The sequence below is a fragment of the Eubalaena glacialis genome, chromosome 3, assembly GCF_028564815.1.
Source record: "Eubalaena glacialis isolate mEubGla1 chromosome 3, mEubGla1.1.hap2.+ XY, whole genome shotgun sequence".
NCBI lineage: Eukaryota > Metazoa > Chordata > Mammalia > Artiodactyla > Balaenidae > Eubalaena > Eubalaena glacialis.
Window position 1 is genome coordinate 16,311,131 of NC_083718.1, and position 26,176 is coordinate 16,337,306.

At 40.8% G+C, this 26,176-nt stretch overlaps 1 protein-coding gene across 9 annotated transcripts in view; it reads right to left on the reverse strand.

The window, feature by feature from the left end:
* ESRRG (estrogen related receptor gamma) overlaps positions 1–26,176 on the reverse strand; it is a 627,966-nt gene that overhangs the window by 569,363 nt on the left and 32,427 nt on the right. For 2 of the 9 annotated variants that reach the window (XM_061187300.1, XM_061187299.1), the window contains exon 1: positions 11,363–11,510. The exons of 6 other annotated variants lie outside the window; for them this stretch is intronic. The gene's annotated coding sequence lies outside the window, so the exon portion shown is untranslated. Of the gene's footprint in view, positions 1–234; positions 326–11,362; positions 11,511–26,176 lie in introns of those variants that run through there. One more of the 9 variants, XM_061187301.1, reaches the window with a different exon arrangement.

The window sequence follows — 26,176 nt, forward strand, 5'->3', positions numbered from 1 at the left end:
ATCTCCATGCTAAATGAGAACAGCAAATAGTTAAAGCTAACATATTACATACAACCCCATCTACTGCAAAGTCACTGTATCAGAAGCTAGAATTGATTTGTTTTCTCAGAACGAATTGAAAATGAATGTAACAAAACGTCGGAAAAATCCCTCTTGCCCTGATAATCGGATATTGTATAATGGTTGATTGCAGCTCTGCCCTGTCCTCTTGCTGCCTAAATCATACATACTTACACGTTCTGGGTTCTTCCAAGAGTTTGGTGCAGTTTCAAGGACAAATGTCTTAAGGAAGCCTCTCTACTGTGCAGCAGGGAGCCTAGCTCGGATCTGATGACAAGAGCACGGTGCTCAATCTGACAACAGAGAAGGAAAGTTCCTGCGTGGAGAGGAGGTCTTGGAAAGTCTCGGGGTTAAAAAGGCTGCTTTAAATGTGCTGGTTGATCTGCTCCCTGGTTGTGTATACACAGTAGCAGCTGATCTGTGTTTGCAGCCCTGCAGAAAGGAACCTTTACTGAAAACCAATGGCATCACATTTCAGCGGAGCTCGTGCCAAGGGCTGGAGAGCAGAGCCACCTTTGACAACTTCACACAGTTCAACCCAGCAGACTTACCACAGATCAGGGAGGAGCGCGGAAAGCATCGCCCCTCCCACCCCACCCCAGGTTTCATCTCGACTCTGTTAGCGCAGTTCCTGGGAAACTAAACACTGTTACTGGCTGGCCTCTGCTAACAGTGCAAGGTATTCCCTGGACTTACCTTAAATATAGTCCCTAATCTCTGCTGTCCTGACCTCCCATGTACTGTATTTTCACAGAATTTTTAAAAATGAATCCCAATTTTTAAAATGCATTCCCCTCAATTTCTTATACAAACCTTCAGATCCACAGTGGGTTACTACTAATCCCGTGCTGAGTATTTCAGGCTCCCTGGACATTGCTCACAAATAAACAGAGGAAAAAATAACATAGGATTGGGGACGGGGGTACCTAGCGCTCTCTTCTGCTTTCCAAATTCAGAGGCTGGAGTTTTCAAATTCCTGTTTGGTTGGGGGCCATCTTATTTTTGTTGATTCTAAACTAGGCACAACTGCAAAATTTCACTCCAGTAGAACCTACTAATAGAATAAGGCTGGTGGGATGTTAGGAGCAGGCAAGCCATGCAGAACATGAATATGCTGTTTGGTAGTGGCATCACCTTCTTTACCACCTTATCATGGAGGAGAATGGACATTCCAGACCTTGCCAACTCTGAGAGGGACAGTTAAGATAGTGTACGAGACAGAGGGGGTTCGGGGGCTTGGTGCGGGTTGCTGGAGAAAACTTAATCCAAGTCACTGGTTAACTACTTCAGTATCTGTGTGTGCCTCACTGCCCCTCCTCTCCCTTCTGTCCCAATGACAAGTCTAGGTAATGGTATATTATATGGTATTTTCTCACGATTGTGCATCTTACTTCAAAGGGTAGAAATCAGGACTGACAGTTCAGCAAAAGGCCACGTTAAATGTGTCAGGCAGCACAGGGAAGTGTTCTCCTACTTCTCTGAAAGCTGGCCCACGAGCTGCCTGGGCAACTGGTAAATTATCCAAGGCCTTTGCTTTTCATTTTGCCCACACTATGGTTCAGGTGTAATGATAATTTCCGACCCTGTAGTGTAATGATAGTTTCCTAACCTGACCCTACTACTTTCTACCTACATGAGATTGGAGTTGCTTAAAATCTCTGAACTTCTGTTTCCTCATCTATGAAATGGAGACAATATATATCTACCATACAAGATTATTGGGAAGATTTAAAGAATAACATAGGTCAAGGGCTGACCCCAGTGCCTGACATGCATGCATTTGCCAATATTTACTGAGCCCCCTCTCAGAACCAGGCCCAGTGCCAGACTCGGGGGTACAAGGTCAGCTGAGACACAGCCCCAACTCTCAAGTGCAATGCTACCAGTGTCCTTCCTCCTTCCCTCCTGGAATTTGTGTAGTCTCTATCATAAAGCACACAAACACTTTCAAATACTTGGTCTCACTTGATTCTCATGACAATCCTAGGAGACAGATGAAACTATGCCCAATTTGTAAATGGGAAAACTATGGCTTAAAGAGGTAAGAGTCACACAGCCAGTAAATGATAGCCCGAACCTCAACCCAAGCTCTGATTCTGTCGCAATACATATGACTTTGTCACATAGCATTCATTTTCTGCACCATTCTATATTGTACTGTTATCTTAATAGTTTAATGTATATTATTATATTTCCCTAAAGATAGTGTAATTCCCTTAAAGAGAGGAACTATATCTTAAAATTACTTTGTATTCTCTAACAGACCTAGCCTGATGTTAAACATATTATGTGTTTAATAAATTTTCCTAAATGTAAAAGAAACTCAAGCTGGGTCCATTTTACTCCCTATGATCAATCTCATAAGAAGCTACAGCTTCTCAACAAAGAGTGGTTTGGAGGTTATTTGTGGCCTTCCAGTGTTCATGCTATGTTTTCAGTTACTTTCAAATAATTACTCACATATCAAAGTTTTTAACACTGACTCATAACTAAATCACCCAAATATTGTTTTCTCCATTTGGTTAGCATATATTCTTTATGTTGAGGACTAATGAATTTTGGTAAGAGCCATTGAATATTTACTTTTAGATTCAAACTTGATCCCAAGACATCTCTTGATTTCTAGGTTCACTTCAGTTTCTAGGTTTGACAGATCACAAAGTATAGAATTCTGTTGATCATTATCTTGTGAATTAGAGCAGAGCACAGGACCAACCTCAGGTAAAATCCAAGCAGATTTTTGAGTCTGCTTTTTAAAGATATATTGTCTAAACAAACAGCCCAAATTTCTTGAATACTTCTTGATCTACTGCTTCACTTCAGGCTTTGAAATGTAGGCCATTTCTGACGGAAGAACTGGCTAAACATTTATCAGTGAACCCTACATAAAAATAAAAATATTCTTGAGAGATCTGTATAGAATTTAGAATTTGGAGTTCAGCTGATGTATTGCATTAATTAGTTCTGTTATATCCTGGAAATCTTTTTTTAAATGGAATTTATATTATTATTAATTAGTATTTACTGCCAAACCATGATTCCTTCAGCCTTAACAAAAATCCAGGAAGTTTAGATGAATATCAATGTCATGGCAAAAGTGGGAATGACAGGCAATGTTTGAGACAAAGAAAACAATTATTGGATACATTGTTTTTGTTTCCAAAGTCATTCACTTGTGTATTAGACAAGCTGTGGCCAACTGTAAAGCAAGTAAATATGTTCCTGTGCACTGGCATTGCATACATTAGAATTATCAGGCTTGCTCTATTCAACTGGCCAGCTGCATACTATTTCCTGCTTCCTCCCTAAATAAAATAATATGTAAAGTACCCACCACAGTTCTCGGACCACAATGGACAAGAAACATGCCTACCAAAGACCACTCTGGAGCTAAACGAATTGGCCTAAGCCTTTGTCACACCTGGTCAGCATGGAGAACTGCTTGACCCAATGACTTTTCCTCACCACCTAAAACTAAATAGATCTTCCAAGCACTTTTTTTTTTTTTTAATTTTATTTATTTATTTATTTATTTATGGCTGTGTTGGGTCTTCGTTTCTGTGCGAGGGCTTTCTCTAGTTGCGGCAAGTGGGGGCCACTCTTCATCGCGGTGCGCGGGCCTCTCACTGTCGCGGCCTCTCTTGTTGAGGAGCACAGGCTCCAGACGCGCAGGCTCAGTAATTGTGGCTCACGGGCCCAGTTGCTCCGCAACATGTGGGATCTTCCCAGACCAGGGCTCGAACCCGTGTCCCCTGCATTGGCAGGCGGATTCTCAACCACTGCGCCACCAGGGAAGCCCCGAAGCACTTTTATACACATGAGTCTCACTCAACTCTCACAACCATCTTGAAAGCAGATACTTTTCTTATTTACATATTTACCGATAAGACAAATTCAGAGAACTTAATAATTTCACAAGATCAAAACAGGCAATGAGTGGCCTAGCAAAAATTTCAAAATGGATGCTCAAACTCTAATTCCAATGTTTTTCCACATAACTCACATACTGTACTTTCTCTTCAGGAAGAATATGCATGCCTTAGCTTCCCTCTTTTTCCTTTTGGTTTCTCATCCTACTGATAAGTTAAATGCAGACCAAGCCATCCATCTGTCTCTCTCTCTCTCATTCATACACACACACACACACACACACACACACACACACCCCCCACACATACCCCCATATGCCTCTTTTCTACCTTCAACCACCTTCCATCTTTTCTTCTCTCACATCTTGGCCAATCACTTCAGAGCATAATTTTTTCTCTCCATCTTTTCTCACTCTCCCACTTTTCAATATTGGTTGTCAAAAAACAAATCTTACTACAGGTGAGGAACTTAGGAGTACTGCTAATGTCAGACTATTCCCAGGGAAAGAAATACTTTGCAACCAGTCTCTAAAAATCCTGGAAGTCTCTAAAAATCCCTTTCATAAAATATTAAAAAAAAAAATCCCTTTCAGATACTCTGCAATAGTTTCCATCTATCTTTTTAACTTCCATTTATACGTGTATTCTCTTAAACATCAACCCTCCAGAATCTAGATAAATGATAAACTATCATCAGTTTTATTGCTTTTCTGTTACGTTATCACTTGTTTCATAACAGAACTGTTTTTCACATTTTTTTCTCAACGATATACAATAATTCACTTCAGTAAGTAACATAAGCTTTTATGATTTAGCCTAGAAAAGTCATCTGCATTTAAGATTATTTTCTGTGAAAAAAAAGTATATATCTAATAATTAGTCTATAAATGAAAAATTTCAGTGTAAACTTGAGTGGCTAAATTTCATGAGGCTTTCATTTCAAACCCCTGAACCGGAGCTTATTTACTACTCTACACACTAATATCTCCAGTCATGGCATAAGGCCATACTTATGTAAATAATTAGCTTATAGAATAGAAATAAACAGGAGTATTATTAATTGGTTTATTCATTATTAATCAATCACTTAATTCAGAATCACTGGAGACCATCAAGTCCTATCCCTTCATTTCAGAAATAAAGGAACAAAGGGTCACGGTTCTCGGATGAAGAGGGCAACCAGATCATAGTATAAACTCTGCTCAGGACCATTTTGACTGTCCCTGAGCTGAAGATCGATGTTCAGTAATGTACACATTAGCTAAAAAACACAAATTTCTAACTTTGATGGATCCAAAGGGTCCTCCGGTATTATGTCCCATTGTTTCAACCTTTGGAAAATAAATGTTCATCCTAAATAGAACATGAATTTCTAATAACTGAATTAAACTGTTCATCTAAATATCCAACTTTGGATTTCTCTCCACACATAATAACTTGGAAAAATATATAGCCTGTGTTTACTAGAGCACTATAGCCACAGTCTCTAAGAAGAGCTATAACTCGCTAACAATTTTCCTGATTTATGTTTGAAAACATACAGGGCATGAAATGATTTCAGCAACCTTACATTTTCCTCAAGAACACTGGTAGGCGGAAGACAGATCCTAAAGATCCTGTTGGATTGCTTGTTACAGCTCCTTTTTTAATAGAAATGTGTGATAAGCAATTATACATGCCCCACTAAAAAAAAAAAAAGCATCATTAGGTTTTTCTCCATTAAGAAAGGAAAAAAGAAAAAAGGAAGGAAGAGGAGGGAAAAAGGAAGGGAGAAAGGAAAGGAAAGAGAAAGAAAACTCTGATAAAAGAATCTATTTTCATATTATGTTTATCTTATAAAAACTGATTGCCTTCTTGAGTAAGAAAATGCAATAGATATTCTTCCAAAGAACAGCTTATAGATAATGTATGTTTATAAATTGTAACACACTATACAAATGTTAGTTATTTCTGTTGTTAGTATTTAACATATATGGAAATTTACCTCACGATCTATAATTGTGCTAATGAAAACAAGTATTTGTGAATATATTGGTCATAAAATCAGCCTTATTAATCTAATATATCTTGGAGTGAGATCAAATTTAAATGGGTCACTCTGGTAACACAGATATCTGGAAACACTGTTTATCCTACCACATACGTATCAGGCTAGGAGTACAGAAGTTTTGCTGTGCTTCATATGAAGTTAGCATTCTGAATTTGAATCTTCCAAACAGTAAAAGATCACTGTGTCAGATATGCATATTTGCCAAGTTAAAAACAAAAATTCATTTGTGTAAGGAAAATAAAACAAGCACATTCATTAATTAGCATCCTTTAAAGGATCCTCTCCAGGTTATTTATTTTAGCAGACGGGCCACCTGAAACAGCTATAATTGTCCATAAGTAAATAAAATAGCTTTGATTCTCCAGGGTCTTGCATCTTATCACAGGAATTCTAAACACATTTAACCCTCTTTTGAGGTAACTATGATCATTCCTTTGTTTACATGAACAAAGCATCTTTCGTAATAGAAGTATAAACAGAGGCCTGATTTAAAACTATCAGTGATTCTTCACAACCACAGGAATTATTGAACATAATGGTATAAATACATTATAAAATATCTGTACATGGTGTACCTATCAGAGGGAGAATGGGAGGTGGGATTTACACCCAATACGATGCAGCAAGTCAGCTAAGGGAGGAGTGGGCCTTCACAATTAGAAATCATTCAGGGTTGAGTAAATGAATGGCATCTAATTGCCAAGGAAAAGAAAACTGTCCTAGCTATGTGATAAAGACACACAGGGTCTTAGCATCATCACAATGTCTACTTAGGGAATTTTTATTTAATGATTTGCAAAGATATTCCCAGTTACCTGAATCTGAAGATCCAAAATCATTAGGTTGTGTGTCTACATTCTATTTCAAAAGACTGAATTACTTTCTGCAATCATCTCTCAAAAGAAGGCCTCACAGGATCCGGCTCTCCTTTTTGGCCACCACTACCACTGATTCCAATACAAAATACTCTTACAAATTAGGTTCAAAATAATCAAAAGAAGATGGTTCCAGAGAAAGATCCTTCAACCTTCCTACAGCACCCTGCCCCCATCTGCTAGCCTGAGAGCAAAGGAGCACATAGAACGCCTATGGAACTCCCTCCTCTGATTCCTAAGGCCACTTACTCTACTGGAATGGCAATGCTAACCTTAAAACTAAATTGCGGGGGCTTCCCTGGTGGCGCAGTGGTTGAGAGTCTGCCTGCCAATGCGGGGGACACGGGTTCGAGCCCTGGTCTGGGAAGATCCCACATGCCACGGAGCGACTGGGCCCGTGAGCCACAATTACTGAGCCTGCGCGTCTGGAGCCTGTGCTCCGCAACAAGAGAGGCCGCGATAGTGAGAGGCCCGCGCACCGCGATGAAGAATGGCCCCCGCTCGCCACAACTAGAGAAAGCCCTCGCACAGAAACGAAGACCCAACACAGCCATAAATAAATAAATAAATAAATAAAATTAAAAAAAAAAACAAAAACTAAATTGCAAAGCAGAATTATTTCACAGCTTTTAAAAAGTGACAACAAAGTGACAAGAGAAAATTTCTTTGTTGGCACAAGAGGTATGTTATTTTGACTTTATAGAGATATTTTCAGTGAATTTCAAAAAATCACAGTATTACGAAACTCAGTCATCGTTTCTTCGAAACGACAGATTCTGTTGTTCACGGAAAAATTTGCAGTTGGTTTCCTCATACCAGTGGTTCAATGGAAGGATTCACCAACTGCTCCCTGGAGAAAACAGATCTGCATTTAAATGGAGATATAGTGTTTCCAAATGCACAGTACCTAGAAGGCAGATACTGTCAAGGTTCCTTAGTGAGACTAACTCAAATTGTATTAGATACGTTTGGAGGCTGTAGCTCTCTCCGTGGCATAGGGCTCCGTCTGTTTCCATAACTTTTCTTTCTCCTCTGTGCATTCTTTGTAGTATTTGTCCCAAGAAGTTAAAATTAAATCTTTCTCCACTGCAGAGTCCCCGCACTAGCAGCCAGCCATTACTACTGTACACATCATTTCTGATGTGTACAGAAAAAGACCACAGAAGATCGGTTGGCCAGAAATGTTAAATAATTGAAAAGTATAATGGCTTAATAGAGGAGCAGGCTTAGTTGACAATGCAGCCAATTTAAAGCCATAAAGATACTGTGTAAAAATGTTATCTTGTGGTTGACCATCACATATCCTATCTATTATTCAAAAGTATCTCAACATTGTTTTTCTTCATTAACGTGGTTTTTGGCATTTCCCTCAAAATCCTTCTGTTCCCACAGTTTTCCAACAATTTTGAAACAAATACAAAATTCCTACTTTATGTCATAAATTTCCCTCACTGGGATAATGAGATCTCCAGTGTCTAATTGAAACCAATTTATAGATCAACCTGCAAGGCATACTTTAACTTCCTCAGATGTGATTCGTTTTGCATTGAACACAGTCAAGCATGCTCGACGTTGAAAAATAAACAAATAAAACAGGGCTAAAGCTACTTGCATGGACACATCTGCAAACAAAGGAGAACCTCATAAATAACCTCCTTTCCTGTGACACAGTAATCCAGGGATTTGTCTATATTAGCAAATGTCATGGGGCCTAAGGAAAGTTTTGCCTTGAGTGTTCAGCTAAGGTGCATAGCAAGTCCGTGAAGGAGAAAAAAAAGAGACACTTAGGATCAATTTCAAACATAAGCCCATTACCTCTGGCAGGCTCTTGTGAAAATTCTAGCTGCATCTGAAATGTCCCTGTAAACAAGGTTGCTGAGAACAGCCCCAGATAGTCTTCTCAGCAACACTTTCCCTCCCAGCCCTTCCGCTGCCTGCCAACGAGGTTAGTTATACCTCATCTTGCTGCCCTGCCATTCTCATGCTGATTCAAATTCAGAACTCAAAATGAAAGATGAAATATCTTCCAGATCACTTAATATTGAAATCCTGTTGCAGTAATAAGTGGTGCTCAGTCGGAGATGGGAACGTGGAACTCTCTTGGTAACCTTTTAATTTCTGGAAAAATTGTACAGAATAAATTGAGTGGCACAGACATGGAAACCAAATGGATTGATCTGCTCTCTGCTGTTAAAGCACCACCCATCAGAAGGTCTCTTTGCTCCCTTGGCAATCTCCCCTTTAAAAAGACCAGCGGGTTTCCGTATACACCATGCACGAAGATTTAAATGCTATTTTGATTTATTAAAGAAAAGAAATGATCTTTTATCTACGTTCATCTCTCCAGTCAACGGATAGTACTATGCGTTATATGATACCATTCTCAATATACACACTTCTAATTCTCTATAACATGAGTTGAAAGAGTTATGAGAATTGTTTTAGTAAAAACAACAAAGCCATGCTTGACAGACAAATCTATATTTCAAAGATCACATAGGCCTCTTTCATGATATACTCAACTCTTTCTGTATTTGAAGGAAAAGAAACCCTATCACGTGATTTCATCTCCATCCATGTTTTCAAGTACCTTCCTCAGCTCAGATCTGAGAACTGTTCAAATTTCCCTCTCTTGCCCACAAGGACAGAAAACTGTTTTCTCAAGTTGGTTAACTCATTTTGATAACATCAAATCTACTGGACAGGGGAAAAAAAAACACAAACCCTGACACCTCTCCCCCACTCCCCAATCCCATCCCCTGCCTTCCCCGGGAGGGCATTTCTTCCTCTTTTCTGTTGCCTGCTGCTTCTGAATTTGGGCATTTTCCAAACACAGTCCCCTACTTGGTCTTTGGGCAGCGTGAGAAACAAAAGAGAGCCTCTCTTCAAAACTAAACCAAGTCATTCAGCTGCTCGCAACACTTCAAAACATCCCCAGGTCTCTTGCTCTTGACTTAAAGTATTAAGCAGGAGTGTTTTGAAAAGAGCAGGAAGTCATATGTGGACCTAACAGCTGCACTTAACTCACATGCTGAGAATTTCTTTCTGTTTTCCCTTTTTTCTTTCTTTCTTTTTTTAATCGAGAGAGAGAAGGTGTTATTTTCAACACTGCCCTCTGGTTTAGAGTAGAAAAATCCTGTGCTTTCTGTGTCTGCCTGTGTCTTTTTGTGTGGCCACTGGTCCTGGTACTACAATACCAACACACAGCAAACAAGCCTCCCTAGCTTAAGCCAACCCATGTGGCAATTCACAACATAACCCAAGCAAGCACAAGACATAAACACAGACATAATCATTCCATAGCAGTGAGGCATGCGAGGGGTTTCTCCAGGCCCTTCCGGACTTTTCCAGAATTGTTCATTAAGATTCTGAATGGGGGAGGGGTGCAGCTAGGAAAAGGTTGCCAGAAGGGAAGAGAATGGGAGGAGAGAGCTTTGCCCTCTGTGTCTTTCTCTCTCTGAGAATCTCCCATCACCAAGCATGGGGGGGGGGCGGGGGGGCGGGGGGGGAGGGTCTATCCGGCACGCATCGGACAGACTTGAGGGGTGGAAGGGGGTAGGTGGTTTGAAATACTTAAAATGACACGACGGTCGGGTGACCTCCGTGTAACTTCAGAGACTCCCACAGAAGGTGAACGGGTTGGGGAGACAGGGAATGAGGCGTAGAGGACAGGCAGGAGACACCTAGGACTACGGCAGCAGCAAGCACCAGGAAGATTTGCCAGCCCACGACAGCGGTCCTCAACTCCTGACACCACCCTCTCCCCAACGACCCCTTCCCCGGATCCCCTCGCCCGCTAAGACCGGAGGACTCTCCCCCCGCCCCCGCACCCATCCCAGTCCCAGCGCCCTAACTCTGCCCTCACTCTTTGCCACTTTCCCAAGCCCTGAAGTCTCTATCCAGGAAGGGGGATGGGAGAGGTGTTTTAAAGAACAAATCTCATGGAAATGAGAATTGGTCAGTGTCTCTAGAACACGCGCTGACAGTTTTGCAGTCATGGTAAGGCGAGTCTACAACAGTGGGATAGGACTTATGGTTGTGTGATGGAGGGAGGGTTGCTTTTTTTTTTTTTTTCCTCTAAGAGACTCTAAACAAGTGAAGGGGGGAAGGCGGGGTGGGGGGGGGGGCGGGGAGCAATAGAGATTTCCACCAGGACTGCAAATCAAGGATGCCCCAGATGCAAATGTCTGTCTGCAGATGTTGATGATAAGGATTTGGACCAGTTACCTTGGCAGGGTCAGAACTGCAGCAGGTTAAGCAGGTGAGTCGTCGGGGATTTTAAAGAAGCCGAAGCCAGTCGCTTTGGCTGGGAAAGTCTACAAAACCCCCATGCAGGAACATTGCACATCTTACACACGCCTCCTTTAACTGGGCTCCCGCGACCTCGGGCGGGCGAGGGGGTGCCTGCAGGCGCGCCGGGACCAAGGGCACGGCCCCCCGCTGGGCCCCCGCGGGTGCGGGGCCGGCCTGGCCCCCGGGGTCCGCGTCCCGCGCGGCTGTGCACTCACCGAGCCGGGCGGCCAGGGGCCGAGGGGCGCCCGCCGCTAGCCGGAGCGCCCGGGCGCCTCCCTTTGCTCTTGGTAGCGTCGGTCCGCACTCCCTGTGACCCAGGACGTCATGATGCCTGTCTGTTTTCTCAATGATAACTTGGCAGAAGAAGAGAGAGGCTGCCAGGTTCTCCTCGGGTGGTTACGTGGTATGTGCACGTTTCTGTTTGCATGCCTTTCTCTCTCTCCCTTTTGCAAAATAAATATCTAGATTTCCCCCCCGCAAAAAAAAAAAAAAAAAAAAAAATTCCCGGCACTGTCATGATTTGATTGCATTACTGCGTTGGCATAATTGACGCCTCTGGGTGTGTATTTATGTGTGTCTGTGCGTGGGTTTTTTTTTGTGGGGGTTTTTTTCCCCTTTAAATCCTGCTGTTGCTACTGCCGCTGCAGCCGCCGCTGCGAACAGAAAGCAAGCATGCGTTCATCTTTTGTCTTTCATTTTACCTTCAGGGTGACATTCAGTGCCAACAGCTCCCTTTTGACCGTCGCCAATCCCCGGCTGGGCAAAAGACGTTTTTTAAAACCTGGGGGGAGGGGAAGGAAGAGCCCCCTCGGCCCCGAACGCTGGGGTCTCCATTCCTAACAAGGCTGGACCCCAAACCTACCCGACCCACCGCCCACCCCTGAAAAACCATTTTCCCTTCTACCCACCAGGCCCTGGCAGAGAGGCGGCACCCAGACAGCAAGGAGCATCCACCCGGGGCCAGACACTCCTGTTCTCGGCTCGCACTTGCTGACTTGCATCTCTCAAGTTGCATTCCCAGTGTCTAGGCCTCTCACAACTGGAGCTATTTTCGTCTCCCAGAGATGTTCTTTAAAGCCCTTTAAAAATGGGGAGGGGGCAGGGAAGAAAAAGAGAGAGAGACAGAAAAGGCCAAGACCCTATAAGAGGGGCTTTCTGGACACATCTGGAAATTTGGGCGGGGGGGGCAGGCATCTGACCCACAAGGGTAGCTTAAAAGGGCAGAAAGGATAACTAGCTTTATTTGAATTCTTCTACAACAGCAAGAAAACTTTTTTTTTTTTTTAATACAAAGATATTGCTGGTCATTCACTGTATTTGTCATTTCTATAATTAGGTTCTCGGGAATCAGTAGGGAAGTTCTCAAAAATAATCCTTAATATTTATTTCTGCAAACATGAGAATGTATTTTAGATGGTGTGGCTACATGACAGGTAAAGCAGAGAGCATGTCTTTTTGTCATACCTAGTTTGTGTCCTTTGTACATTGTTTGGTATGTTTTCCGTAGCATCTATTAATCATAATATTGTGTATATTAATCACTATGTATGCATTACTGAAAAATAAATATCTAGCACGAGGTTTGGCAAATACATTGCCCTTCTTTATCGCTAATTCCCCATTTGGAGTAGTAGAACGGGCTTAGGAATTTTTTTTCCCCAAGCCTCTTGTTGACCTTGGTCACCATCATGTACAGGTAAAGTCACTGATTCAAATTCCTAAAAGATGACAGCAGAAGCCAAGGTTGCAAAACATAAAGCATGGAGGAGAGTATCATATCTGAAAAACAAAGCTGATTGGTAGAAAACTTTTGAACTCATCCAAAATAATCTGCAGATGCTGTAGGTTTAAAAATAGTTTACCTGTTTGAGAGATTGGCTCAGTTTAATGAAAATGGCAAGTCACCTGTTAGGTCTTTTCCCTTTAGAGTCACAGACCACGAATCACTAGCAAATTCCAGAGGGAAGACATTGTAATTATGCAAAGACCATACAATGCGAATTGGAGAAGAGCCTCACTAAAGTAAACCTAAGGAGGGTCTCAGGACTACTGACTAGTAGACAGATTCCAGAAGTTAACTCTACCTCACCACCCTAAACAACTGGACACAGCTGTCTGGCTCTACTTATCTGTCTCCTTGGAATGCCCAAAGGATGAATCAGTGCAGACCTGTCCGGTGCTTAGAGGTTATCAGGGTCAAAGATGATTCTGAAGAAGGCAAGGGTCTACTCAGAATTCGAGGAGACATCATCGCACCATGTTACTGGTGACTTTTCAGTAACTCCCCAAGAGGGGCTCATTAATATTCAACCTACCAACCTGGTTCTCCAGCTTTTTTACTTATTAACCTCAGAACTGGACCCTTAAAGACCCACTGCCAAGAGAAAGAACCATAAAAAGTTGACTAACTTTAATCCCTTGAAATCCAATTTTTTTTTCCAGGCAATTGCCTTCTGTGCTGTTTGTCACCAATCCACATGCCAGTGAAGGTGACCAAATGGTTTCCTTCCCCAGGGCTGAGCTCTTTGAGCAACTAGTAAAGTGTAGAAGGCAAGGTACTCAAGTTCTCTGGAGGTTTGAATAGATCCCTTCTAAGCCCAGCTTTTCTAAATCCAATTCTGCCTGAGAATGGCTCTCTGTTGTTTATTCAAGTTCAAACTCCTCAGACCACTTTCAGGTCTTTATTTTCTGGCTTCACCCTGAATATAATAGTTAATATTGTTGGAGCACGTTCAGTTTAACTTCCCAACCAAACCAAAGGGTGTAAAAACGCTTACTAAGGTGGATGGAAGAAGGCACTGTTCTAAACTTTACTTGTGTTTGGAGCTTGTAAATCTAATTAAATCTTCTCAACAACAATATGAGAGAGGGATTATTGGTATTCCCATTTTACCCAAGGAAACGGAGGCACAGAGAAGTTAAGTAATTTGCCCAAAGTTACCCAGCTGGGATTCAAATTCAAGGGCCTTGAGCCCTCATTATCACTCTCTCTGCCTATCTACCCACCTAACCAACTCACCTTGTATCCTAACTAGTCGAATCTTGCAGTCAGGCTGGTCATACACTGCCCATCTCACACCCTCTGTTAACTCCTACTCCAATATCATTGCCCAAGCCTTCAATGTCATTGGTCAAGTCCAAGTTCAAATCCTATTTTGCCCACAAAGTCATTATTTACTGTTCTCGAGTATACTGATCATTGTCTCTCTCTGTTCTGGAATGTTCACTTCTACATATGACATCACTGTTATTTAACTGCTTCAGGGGTTTGCTTTTTTAATCACCACCTCCCAATTCCTTTCTAACAGGATTATGGATTTTTTTTTTTTCCTGTCTCTTCTGGCTTGCCTAACAAAGTGCCAAGTACAACACAGGCTCTCATAAAATAGCTTCTGATGCACTCATTGACACAAAACTGCCCTTTGGAGAGCTACGATGCCAATGTTCAATTTGACAGAAATTGAAAGTTTTAAGTAGCAACAGTTTTATCCTTTTAACTGGAGAAATGACAAGCTTATTTCTCCATATTTCAGACAGGCCCTAGGAAAAAACAAATAAGGCCAAAGGTGAACCTATTTAATTGGAGAAGCATATTCTGATGAGGTAGAACTTAATGAGAGCGTGTGTGCTGGAGGTGTGGGGGGGCGGACACATATATAACTGTAGTATTTGGAAGGCAATTGTAAACTTGATTATGACTTTTCAGCTGTTACGAGCCTTTCTCTGTTGGATGTTGAATTTTCTACATGTCAAGATATTAATTTTCCTGCTTAAAAAGATAGGAAAATAAGTGGGGATGAGTAGTCCCCTGCGATCTTCTCTGGATGTGCTTCTGATCAGCTGTGGGTGACCTCAGGCAAATGATTTCATGATTCTGGGCTTCAGTTTCCTTCTTGCACAAGGAAAGATGTAATCAGCCTAGTAAGACTGGTTTTTTGGAGGATACCAAACATATGCTGGGTAGCTCAGGTAAAATTAACAAAGATCGTATTTCTAACTTCTGAGTATAGTTAAGGGTAGCTCAGAAAAAAATCTGTACACCAAAATATGTTCAAACTTCTTAGCTTTTCCAAGATGGCCACTTTTATATGAGATAAAATGATTCATAACTGAGTGTACCAGTAGCCGACCAAATCAGCCAAAATGTTTTTAGTCATCATTCATGCCTGCCTACAACTTGTTTTCTTCCTACCACAATCAATCAGATTGTTGCACAGACCTCATTTGATGTAAATTGGTCCAACCGTTTTTACGTTGATGACTTGATCACCTGTAGCTTGAATTAAATCATGAAGTTAGTTGAAGAGCAGTTGGGGGCTAGAACCAGAATGGGACCTCTTACATATTTCCTGATGTAACTAATTTGCATCAAGCCTCTGTCTGTGTTCCTTTCCTTATTTATCCCTATGCATTGAAGACATAACTCATCGACCTTCTCATCAGGTCTTTGTTAGGATAAAGTGAAATAGCAGGAGTGAAAGGACTCTTCCAATACAACGAAATACCATCATGGCAGACGTGCCTCATTTTACAGTAGAGTTGTGTTTCTAAAAAAATTTTATAAACTTAGCAGAGCATATAGGGACGAGAATTTAGGTCCCCTGGCTAAGGATCTAAGTTGATTTCTACTGTATCTTGCTAGTTATAGGACATCACAAAGTCCTACAGCTAGTTAAGGGTGTAATCAGGAAGACGATACAGGTAAACGGCCCTATCCCAGGCCATTCTTGAAATCAGGGTCCAAACGGTGGGCAAGTATTACAGCTAATCAAATCAAGTGGGACCAACTTCATAAGAACATTTCCTTAAAATAGAAATGTATACCATGCCCCTGACATGAAAGAAAGAAAACAATTTCATATAAGGCAGGGGTCCTCAACCCAGATTTCATGATTGTTCTAGGGATCCATGGGTGAATTGAAAGTCTTGAAGTTGTAGGCAAAATATGTGTGTATGTGTGTGTGCCTGTGCATTGTTCTCAAGAGAAGACCCTTAAGTTTCACCACATTCTCAAAAGGGTTCATGGCTCCAGAAAGGTTAAGAACCACTGATGTAAGAAGTTTATTTTAAAACTGAACTTAAAAGAGAATAACACATCCATTTAAGCCAAATGTCATGCTGCCTACAACATGGGGAGTATATAATAATCACCAGTATTCAGAATGATGGCCTTGAGGCACAATAAAAGCTTCAATCATCAAAGAAGTTTATCTTCAAGGTATTTTACTTAACTGACAAGGGAAAATGGACCAGCCTTTTAGAAAGATTTGAATACTGAATTAAAATAAGAAAAGCCTTCTGGTTTGGTTTAAGCTGGCTGGACAATGCTCTGTGTGCTAAGAAAGATGGATTAGTGTGGGAAAATACTCATTGTTTCAGCGAGTACAGTTAAGATCCATGGCAGCTGTTAGGTGCCAAAGAATGGGGGCTGCAGCAGAATTGTGGCAGTGAGGTGGGGAAGAGGGATGGGAGGGTATTTGGTAGGAAAGCTGGAATCAACAGACCTTAGTGTCTGACTTGGGCAACTGAATTAATGATAGCACGTCAAAGAGATACAAATAAAGGCTACGTAAAGAAAATAATGAATTTGGTTTGGGATATACAAGGCTTAACGGCCTGTGGAACAGCCATATTCTTCTAAATCTTTCTACCAGGAAAGATTTAGAAGAAATCTGTGGCTGGAGAAATTTATTTGGGAATCATTAGTAAATTGGCAATGGCTTAAACTGGTAATATAGATGGGGGGGTGGTTAGAAGCATCTGAAATAAAATTGCATTTATTTGAATAAAACCCAATTTGTAAAACATGAAATTATATAACACCCAAGGCAAAAGGGTGTTGGTGATTTTAAATATTTATGGACACCTGTATTTATACCATAAATTTCTGAATAGGGTGATACATCTCAGATTTTATTTTATACCTGGGGTTTTCTGGATTTCTTTCATTTTAAGGCTTTATTTTCATCTGAGATATTCACTGCCCAGGTTCAGAAGGGAGAAAATTTTCCTTGGCAACCAGGTTCAACTGGAAAAAATAATCAAGATGTCACCTGATGCTACAAGTCACCAGCTATGTTCTCAGCTCTGTGGCCCTGCCAGAAGCTGAACCAGCAGAGGAAACTCAGCGTCACAGAAAGAACACTAAACTTGGAGTCAGAACACACGAGTGGGAGTCTAATTTCTACCTCTGACGGCTTCTGCGACCCTGGACAAGTCATTGAACTTCTTACAACCTGGATTTCCTCTTTAATAACTTTCCTACCATCCTCAGGGAAGGATCTTTCAAGCATTGGTGGTTAGGTAATCGTCAAAGGGGTGCATGACTGGACCCAACCACACGCTTCAAAAGTCACCTTGATGCCAAGATGCCAGCCCCCTCCCCTCCCTGCCAGAGCCCAGCGTGGCCCATCACCTCCATCAATGCGCTTCCACAACTATATTTATCATATTTTAATTATGGTTACTACATCTGTCTTTGCTGCTCAGCTGTAACTGCCTTTAGTGTCACACATGTTTCTTTTCATTCTTAGTGCCTAGCACACAGTAGGTGCTCCATAAATGTTCAATGAATAAACTATTATCAAGGGAGAGCATTTGCCTGCATCTGTTCCTATTCAATGAAGTCTTTAGCTAATCTGGGAAATGGAGAAAGCAGGGCCAGCCTTACTGATAGGCCTGAAGCTATAGAGTACGGGTGCTTTGCTTAGAAAGGGCCTCTCTCAGAAAACTCCTATATTTACTGTTAATTAAGCTGCCTTATGTGTACAGTTATTATAAGGGAATAAAGTATGTCATTTCCCCATCATATTTTCGCTTAAAATGCAAAACTGCCTCTCCCTCCAAAAAAAATGTAACACTGACTTCATTTGCCACTGATACAGAAATGCTGCATACCAGGTTTTACCAGAAAGCCAAGGAGAGGAAAAAGAGGGTGGGGGAAGCATTGTGAGCCTAAAGAAAAGTTGAATGGCTGTCACTGTGTGGTGGAAAGGACCAAGAAAAGCAGGACCAATGTCCTGTTTCAAATTCCTCAGGAAATATCTTAAGCTCTCTATGATCAGTGATTGCATCTTTAAAATGGGTTCATACTATTTAAGTATCAGAGTTATTGGGAAGATTAAATGCACATGAAGGCACAATGCCTTGTCCAAATAGGCAATTGATAAACACAAATTCTCCTCCCTCCCCTCCATCCCTCCCTTTCTTCCTTCTTCCTTGTTTTCCTTCCCAGAAGAAAAAAAGAATCTAACTCACCAATTTGTAACAACGATCTACTTGGAAGCTTTTCTTTCTTTTTTTTTTAAGTTATTATTATTTTTTTTAACATCTTTATTGGAGTATAATTGCTTTACAATGGTGTGTTAGTTTCTGCTTTATAACAAAGTGAATCAGCTATACATATACATATATCCCCATACCTCTTGCCTCTCCCTCCCACCCTCCCTATCCCACCCCTCTAGGTGGTCACAAAGCACTGAGCTGATCTCCCTGTGCTATGCAGCTGCTTCCCACTAGCTATCTATTTTACATTTGGTAGTGTATATATGTCAATGCTACTCTCTCATTTCGTCCCAGCTTACCCTTCCCCCTCCCCGTATCCTCAAGTCCATTCTCTATGTCTGCGTCTTTATTCCTGTCCTGCCCCTAGGTTCTTCAGAACCATTTTTTTTTTTTTTACATTCCATATATATGTGTTAGCATACGGTATTTGTTTTTGTCTTTCTGACTTACTTCACTCTGTGTGACAGACTCTAGGTCCATCCACCCCACTGCAAATAACTCAATTTCGTTTCTTTTTATGGCTGAGTAATATTCCCTTGTATATATGTGCCACATCTTCTTTATCCATTCATCTGTCGATGGACACTTAGGTTGCTTCCATGTCCTGGCTATTGTAAATAGAGCTGCAATAAACATTCTGGTACAGAAGCTTTTTTCTTGACCAGGCTGCTGAAAAGGAGGATCACAGGGACTGGTTTAAAGCAGTGGTCTCCAAACTTTGCCGTATACTGGAATCACTTGGAAAGCTTTTCCTGATGCTCAACTCACAGCCCACAGCAACAAAGTCAGAATGTCTGGGTTGGAGACAGGCGATAGTATGTTTTTAAAACTCCCAAGTGAGTCTGATATGCTCCCAAGTTTGGGAACCACTAGCTCATGTAAAGAAATGGGCCTGTGATTCGTTACTTTAGCTGATTGGAGCCTGATACTAATAAGGCCCGGGGTTTGGATTCCGGTCCAAGAGGGCAGCTCTTCACTCTCTCATAGACGCTGAATGTTCATTCTTTCTCCTTCAACGCTCCTTTGGCAAGCTCTTTATAAATGAACCCCAGACAGGGTAATAACCATGGACTGACTCATCCCGGGTTCCAAAAAAGCGAAAAAAGAAGCACATAAGACACCTGTATTTGGAGGACTCTACAGTTCAGAAAGGCATTAACACTGGGTGTTATTTAACCCTTACAACAACCCGACCTAGTTGGCATTCTTATGATGCCCAACTTAGAGATGATGAAACCAAAAATAAGGAAAGTTCAATTTGCTGAGGGACAAAGTGGCAGATGCAGGTCTCATACTTAGGTCCAGGGTCCCAGAATGGAGGCATTTTTCCTGGACTGTTCTGCCTCGGAAGCCCTAGTGATCATCAGTCAGCAGGGTTGTATGCACATTTGAGGGTTGGTTTAGAGCTATGGTGGCTGCTCTGGCTTATTAGGAAAGAAGGAGAGGGAGGAAGAGGGAGGGAGGGGGAGGGAGGGGGAGGGAGGAAGAGGGGGGAGGGAGGGAGGAAGGGGGGAGGGAAGGAGGAAGAGGGGAGGGAGGGAGGGTGGGAGAGGGGAAGGGGAAGGAAGAGGGAGGGAGAGGGGAGGGGGAGGGAGGGGGAGGGAGGGGGAGGGAGGGAGGAAGAGGGGAGGGAGGGAGAGGGAGGGAGGAAGAGGGGAGGGAGGAGGAGGGAGGGAGGGGGAGAGAGGAAGAGAGAGGAAGAGGGGGGAGGGAGAGGGGAGGGAGAGGGGAGGGAGGGAGGGGAGAGGGGAGGGAGAGGGGGAGGGAGGGAGGGAGGGAGGGAAGAAAATATTTGTAAATATGTTTGAGTTAAATAGGTTTCTTTCTAGCAGGCCTTTTCAAATTATTTAATATGCTAACAAGCATTATAAATCTCTAAAATGTATTTCCCAACTTATTAAATAGTGAAACACTTTTTAAGCTCAGCATTTCTTAGGACTAATGTCCTATGGAATACTATTCCATAAAAGCTGCCCTGGCTGTCCTCACTTCCCTCAGGATTTTGTTGAAGTGTTACCCTCTCAGAGAGGAGCCCCCTAAGAGAAAGACAAATATCATATGATATCATTCATAGGTGGAATCTAATTTTTAAAAAAGATTTTTGTTTGCAAAATAGAAACAGACTTACAGATATCGAAAACATACTTATGGTTACCAAAGGGGAAACGTGGGGGGGATGATAAATCAGGAGCTTGGGATGAACAGACACACACTACTATATATTAGATAGATAACCAACGAGGACCTACTGTAGAGCCCAGGAAACTCTACTCAATATTCTGGGATAACCTATATGGGAAAAGAATCTAAAAAAGAATGCATATATGTATATGTGTAACTGAATCACTTTGCTGTACACCTGAAACTAACACAACATTGTAAATCAACTCTATGCCAATAAAAATAAAATTAAAAAAAAACAGAATCACCACCTGCTCCCCAACCCACTCCTCCCCACCTGCTTTTCCTGCTTTGTTTTCCCTGTAGCCCTTAACGGCTTCTAACATACTTTGTAACTGACTTATTTATTCCCTTTACTGTTTGCCTCGCCCTCTATGTCTGGATGCTGTATGAGACATGGCATTTTCTGGCTATTTTTTCCCAGTGAGATCTCCAGCACCTAGAAGCGTAACTGGCCCAAAGTAGGTGTTCAATAAATATGTATTAAAGGAATGAATGAAGGGCCAAAAAGAAATATGCCTGGAAGAATTCAAATGAAGGAACCTTCTCCACAGGTATGTCCCCTTTAAGGAAATCTTTTCTAATTCTAGTTATCGCTTACAATGATCTAATGAAGTGAATATGATCCCTACCTTATAGAAAGATAAAATGAGAATTAAAGCAATTAGACCTGTATGCAGAGCAAAAAAATGGTCGAGCCGAAATACTGTGAAACTGGAATTGATTCTTTTTAATTTTCTGTGTAATTATTGTGAGATAAAGTATATATGGTGGATGTTTCCAACAGTATATGTGAAATCTACTAGAAACGTGGACAGCCATGAATTAATTGCACAGAGGTCTAATGTATCAGGCCCAGAAACTCTTTTGCATTTACCAAACCAGACCAAGCTAAGATAATAAAAATTCAGCAGACCCCTGATATAGCAATGTTCATCATTGCCTGGATTCAGATTCTCCATAGGTCAAATCATACTCTGAGAAATGTTCTATAGAATTCTAATGGCAGTCAGCCTGTAGCACAGGTGTAGTTGGGTCCTCCCCCACCATTTCACAAAGGCTCTACTATATAATAACAACGCTTGGCATCAATGTAGAGCTGTTCTCTGGTAAAGGTCAAAGTGTTGTGAACAATTCAAATATACGCAGGAATGATGCTGGTCCATGGAGCTCAGAAAATGACCCAATTGACTCCTCTCCAAACACAGAGAGTAACGATGAAGTGGAGAACACATAGTAATAATGTCGGATGAATGCTCTGCTCCTCTATGTTTTCCTTTTTATCCAGAAAAAGCATATTTATGAAGGGACGCTGTTTTAGTAATGAAAGTGGTTTTATTAAACACACCAGAAACTACAAATCCAAATGAGCATTTCCCTACAAAACAGTCACTTGGGGAGGCTACGTAATTACCTCACCGAGCCTGTGATTGCTCTAAACATTTGGGGAATTCCTCTTTTAAAATCATCAGCTGGTTTAGGACACACACAAGAAAACCAATCTCATTCCTTTATGGCTGCACTTTATGTAACAAAAATACTACATTTCAATCCCAGGCAAACTTGGTTGGTCAATGCAGTGGGTAACGAACTGGCTGCCCATCTGAATCTCCCAGGCATTTATTAAGGACATGGAATGCCAGGCTGACCCCGATTCGCTTTGCAGTGGGTCAGGGCTGGGAATTGGGAGTCTGTTTTTAAGAAACCACCCCAGGTGATTCTGATGCATCCGGTTTTCTTTGCGAACTGTGGGTTTGAGTACCTTGCTGTTAAGACAGCCTGAGCCAGTGAACCTTCCTCTACTGTATGGCCACAAAGCCTGAACCTCTAATATCCAATTATTCATTCACTCACCCAACATCTATTGAGTCCTTACTATTTTGTTTTACAAAGAGGGAACTGTTGGCAATAAGAAGTGGAGTAAAAGAATGTGGAAGGTTAGGTCAGAAACATCCCTATTGGACACATCCTCTTTCTCACCATGCTCTCTTGGTCAACCTCATAGCTTCAGCCTTTGCCTTGGAAATAGTCCAAAAAAGAATAAAGAGTGTAGACTCCAGCATAAAATTGCCTGGAGTCAAACCCTTGCTGACCACTTCATCAGGTGACCTGGGGAAGTTACTTATCTGTTCTGGGCCTGATTTCCCAATCTTTGAGAGGAAGCGGATCATAGTACCTTTCTCCTGGGGATGCTGAGAGCCTTAAGTGAGATAGGCATACAAAATGTTTAGCACAGAGTTCACAGTTTTCAATAAATATTAATTATTATTATTTTTAATACTTCTACATTAATAATTCTTAAATCATAAATTCTACATCTGAAATCCCAACCTCCTTGCTTATCATTAATACATAAAAATTCAACACCATTTCAAACTGACCAGATATAAAGTTGAATTAATATTGGCCCAACTTCTCAAATTTATTCTATTCTGCTCCCAATCTTGGTTCAAGGTATCAGTTATCCATAGGGTCATTCTGTCCCCAAACCAAATGTACCTCAGATTCTTTTCCTACCTTACTCTATGCCAACAAATACATATCCATCCACATGCACTTCACTTGGTTATCAATTCATGTTGATTCCATCTCAGGAATTTTTCTTTCCACTCTTGTGTGTATGTGTTTCAAATTAACGTTTATTAAGATGTTGCTACATGCCAGGTCTAAATGCTGTACATGCATCAATTCATATAAATCTTACAACAACTTATGAATTAAGTGCTATTATTATTTCCATTGTAAAGATGTAAAAACTGAGGCACGAAGAGATTAGGAAATTTGCTGGGATTCAACCAGCAAGTAACTCTGGAAACTGAGAGTCAATCCTGGCAGCATGGCCCAGAGCTGTGCTCTTCACCACTATACAGGACTAATTCTAATATTTTTAAAATAATCATATGTGTTGCATTCTCAGCATGGTATATCCTCATGACAACCCTATGACATAGATGCTGTTAAAACTCCTCTTTTGCAGGTGAGGAAACTGGGGCCCACAGAGTATGAGCTGCCACTTCTCAAGTTCAGGTTTCCCTTGAGTATTGCCTGGGCTAATGAAATTACCTCTCACCCCTTCTGTGCAACTCCCAGTTGAAATCTGGCCAATTACTTACACTCAGATCTAAGAATAATCTTTCCAAAGCTTAGATCTTGTCATTTATTATTTAAAAATAATTTATTTAAAAACAAACTGTATTCCAAGCAATATTTTTCTAATCCATCATTCACACACCCAAGGTAAATCTGACATGGATGTGTCTACAAGAAGCTCTTGGTCTTTGGAGGAGGCTGGTGCATAAACAGATAACTTCTTCAATGTATAGTATGTGCACTATACAGGTGCACAGAAGACAGCCCCTAATGCAGCAGGGCATGGGATGGGGTCAAAGAAGGCCAAGCATGAGCTTGGAGGATTAGTAGAATCAGCCAGGCAGCTGATAAGGTAGAGAAAAGGAGAATAAAGAAGAGAGGGCCTTGATGAATGAAACTGAAGAAGACACAGATAAATAGAAAGATACCCCATGTTCACGGAGTGGAAGAATTAATAATAAAATGTCCATACTATTCAAAGTAATCTATAGATCCAATGCAATTCCTATCAAGATTCCAATAGCACTTTTTACAGAAATAGAAAAAAAAAAACCCTAAGATTCATATGGAACCATAAAAGACCCCTAATAGCCAAAGCAATCCTAGGAAAAAAAAGATGGAGGAATCAGGCTCCCTGACTTCAGACTATACTACAAAGCTATGGTAATCAAACAGTATGGTACTGGTCTAAAAACATACACATAGACCAATGGAACAGAACCAAGAACCCAGAAATAAACCCATGCATAAACAATGAACTAGTATTTGACAAGGGAGCCAAGAACACTCAATGGAGAAAAGACAGTCCCTTCAATTAGTGGGAAAATTTGATGTTCACATGTAAAAGAATGAAACTGGACCCCAATCTTACACCACTCAGAAAAATTAACTTGAAATAAATTAAAGACTTAAATGTAAGAGCTGAAACTGTGAAACTCCTAGAAGAAAACATAGGGAAAAAGCTCCTTGACACTGGTTTTGGCAGTGACTTTTATGGACATGACACCCAGAGCACAAGCAACAAAAGCAAAAAAAAACAAGTGGCACCACACCAAACTAAAAAGCTTCTGCAGAGAAAAAAAAATCAACAAAATGAAAAGGCAACCTACGGACTGGGAGAAAATATTTGCAAACCACATATCTGATAAAAGTTAATTTCCAAAATATATGAGAAACTCATACAACTCAATAGAAAAAACAAATAATCTAATTTAAAAATGGGCAAAGAACCTGAAGAGACATGTTTCCAAAGAAGATATTCAAAAGGTCAACAGGTATCAATACAATCAATCAATATCACTAATCATGAGGGAAATGCAAATCAAAACTACAATGAGATATTATCTCACTCCCATTAGAATGGCTATTACCAAAAGAATAAAAGGTAACAAAAGTTGGCAAGAATGTGGAGAAAAGGAAACCCTTGTACACTGTTGGTAGGGATGTAAATTGATGCAGCCATATGGAAAACAGTATGAAAGTTCCCTAAAAAAATTAAAAATAGAACTACCTTAAGATCCAGCATTTCCATTTGTGAGTATGCATCTGAAGAAAATGTAATTACCATCTCAAAGAGATATCTGCACCACTATGTTCACGGAAGCAGCATTTAAAATAGCCAAGACATGGAAACAATCTAAGTGTTTAATTATATATATAATATATTATAATATAATATAATAATATAATGTATAATATAAATACGATAATTATATATGTATTATTATTCAGCCATTAAAAAGAAGGATATACTGCCATTTGCAACAACAGGGATGAAACCTGAGAGCATTATGCTAAGTGAAATAAATCAAAGACGGAGAAATTCCACTTGTATGTGGCATATAAAAACATGGACGCAAGAGGGAGGGGGTATGGGGATATACGTATACGTACAGCTGATTCACTTTGTTATACAGCAGAAACTAACACACCATTGTAAAGCAATTATACTCCAATAAAGATGTAAAAAAAAAAACAAAAAACCCCCCAAAAACCATGGAACTCATAGAAACAGAGGATAAATTGGTGGTTGCCAGGGGCAAGGGGTTAGTGATGGGGGAAAATGGGTGAAGGCAGTCAAGGAGTATGAACTTCCAGTTATAAGATAAATAAGTTCTGGGGATGTAATGCATAGCACGGTGACTATAGTTACCAATACAGTACTGTATATTTTAAAGTTGCTAAGAGAGTAGATCTTGAAAGTTCTCACCACCAAAATAAAAAAATAGTACCTATGTGAGGTGATGGATAGTATTAACTAAGCTTATTGTGGTAATTATTCTGCAATAGATATACATATCAAATCATTATGTTGTACACCGTAAACTTATACAATGTTATATGTCAACTATATCTCAATAAAGCTGGGGAAAATTTTTAAATAAAATAAAAAAGAATAGAGGGCTTTCTTGGCAGAGGGGAAAATATGCTGTGACTAGAGACTCCAGATAATTCTGTGCTGTTCAGCGGGGCTT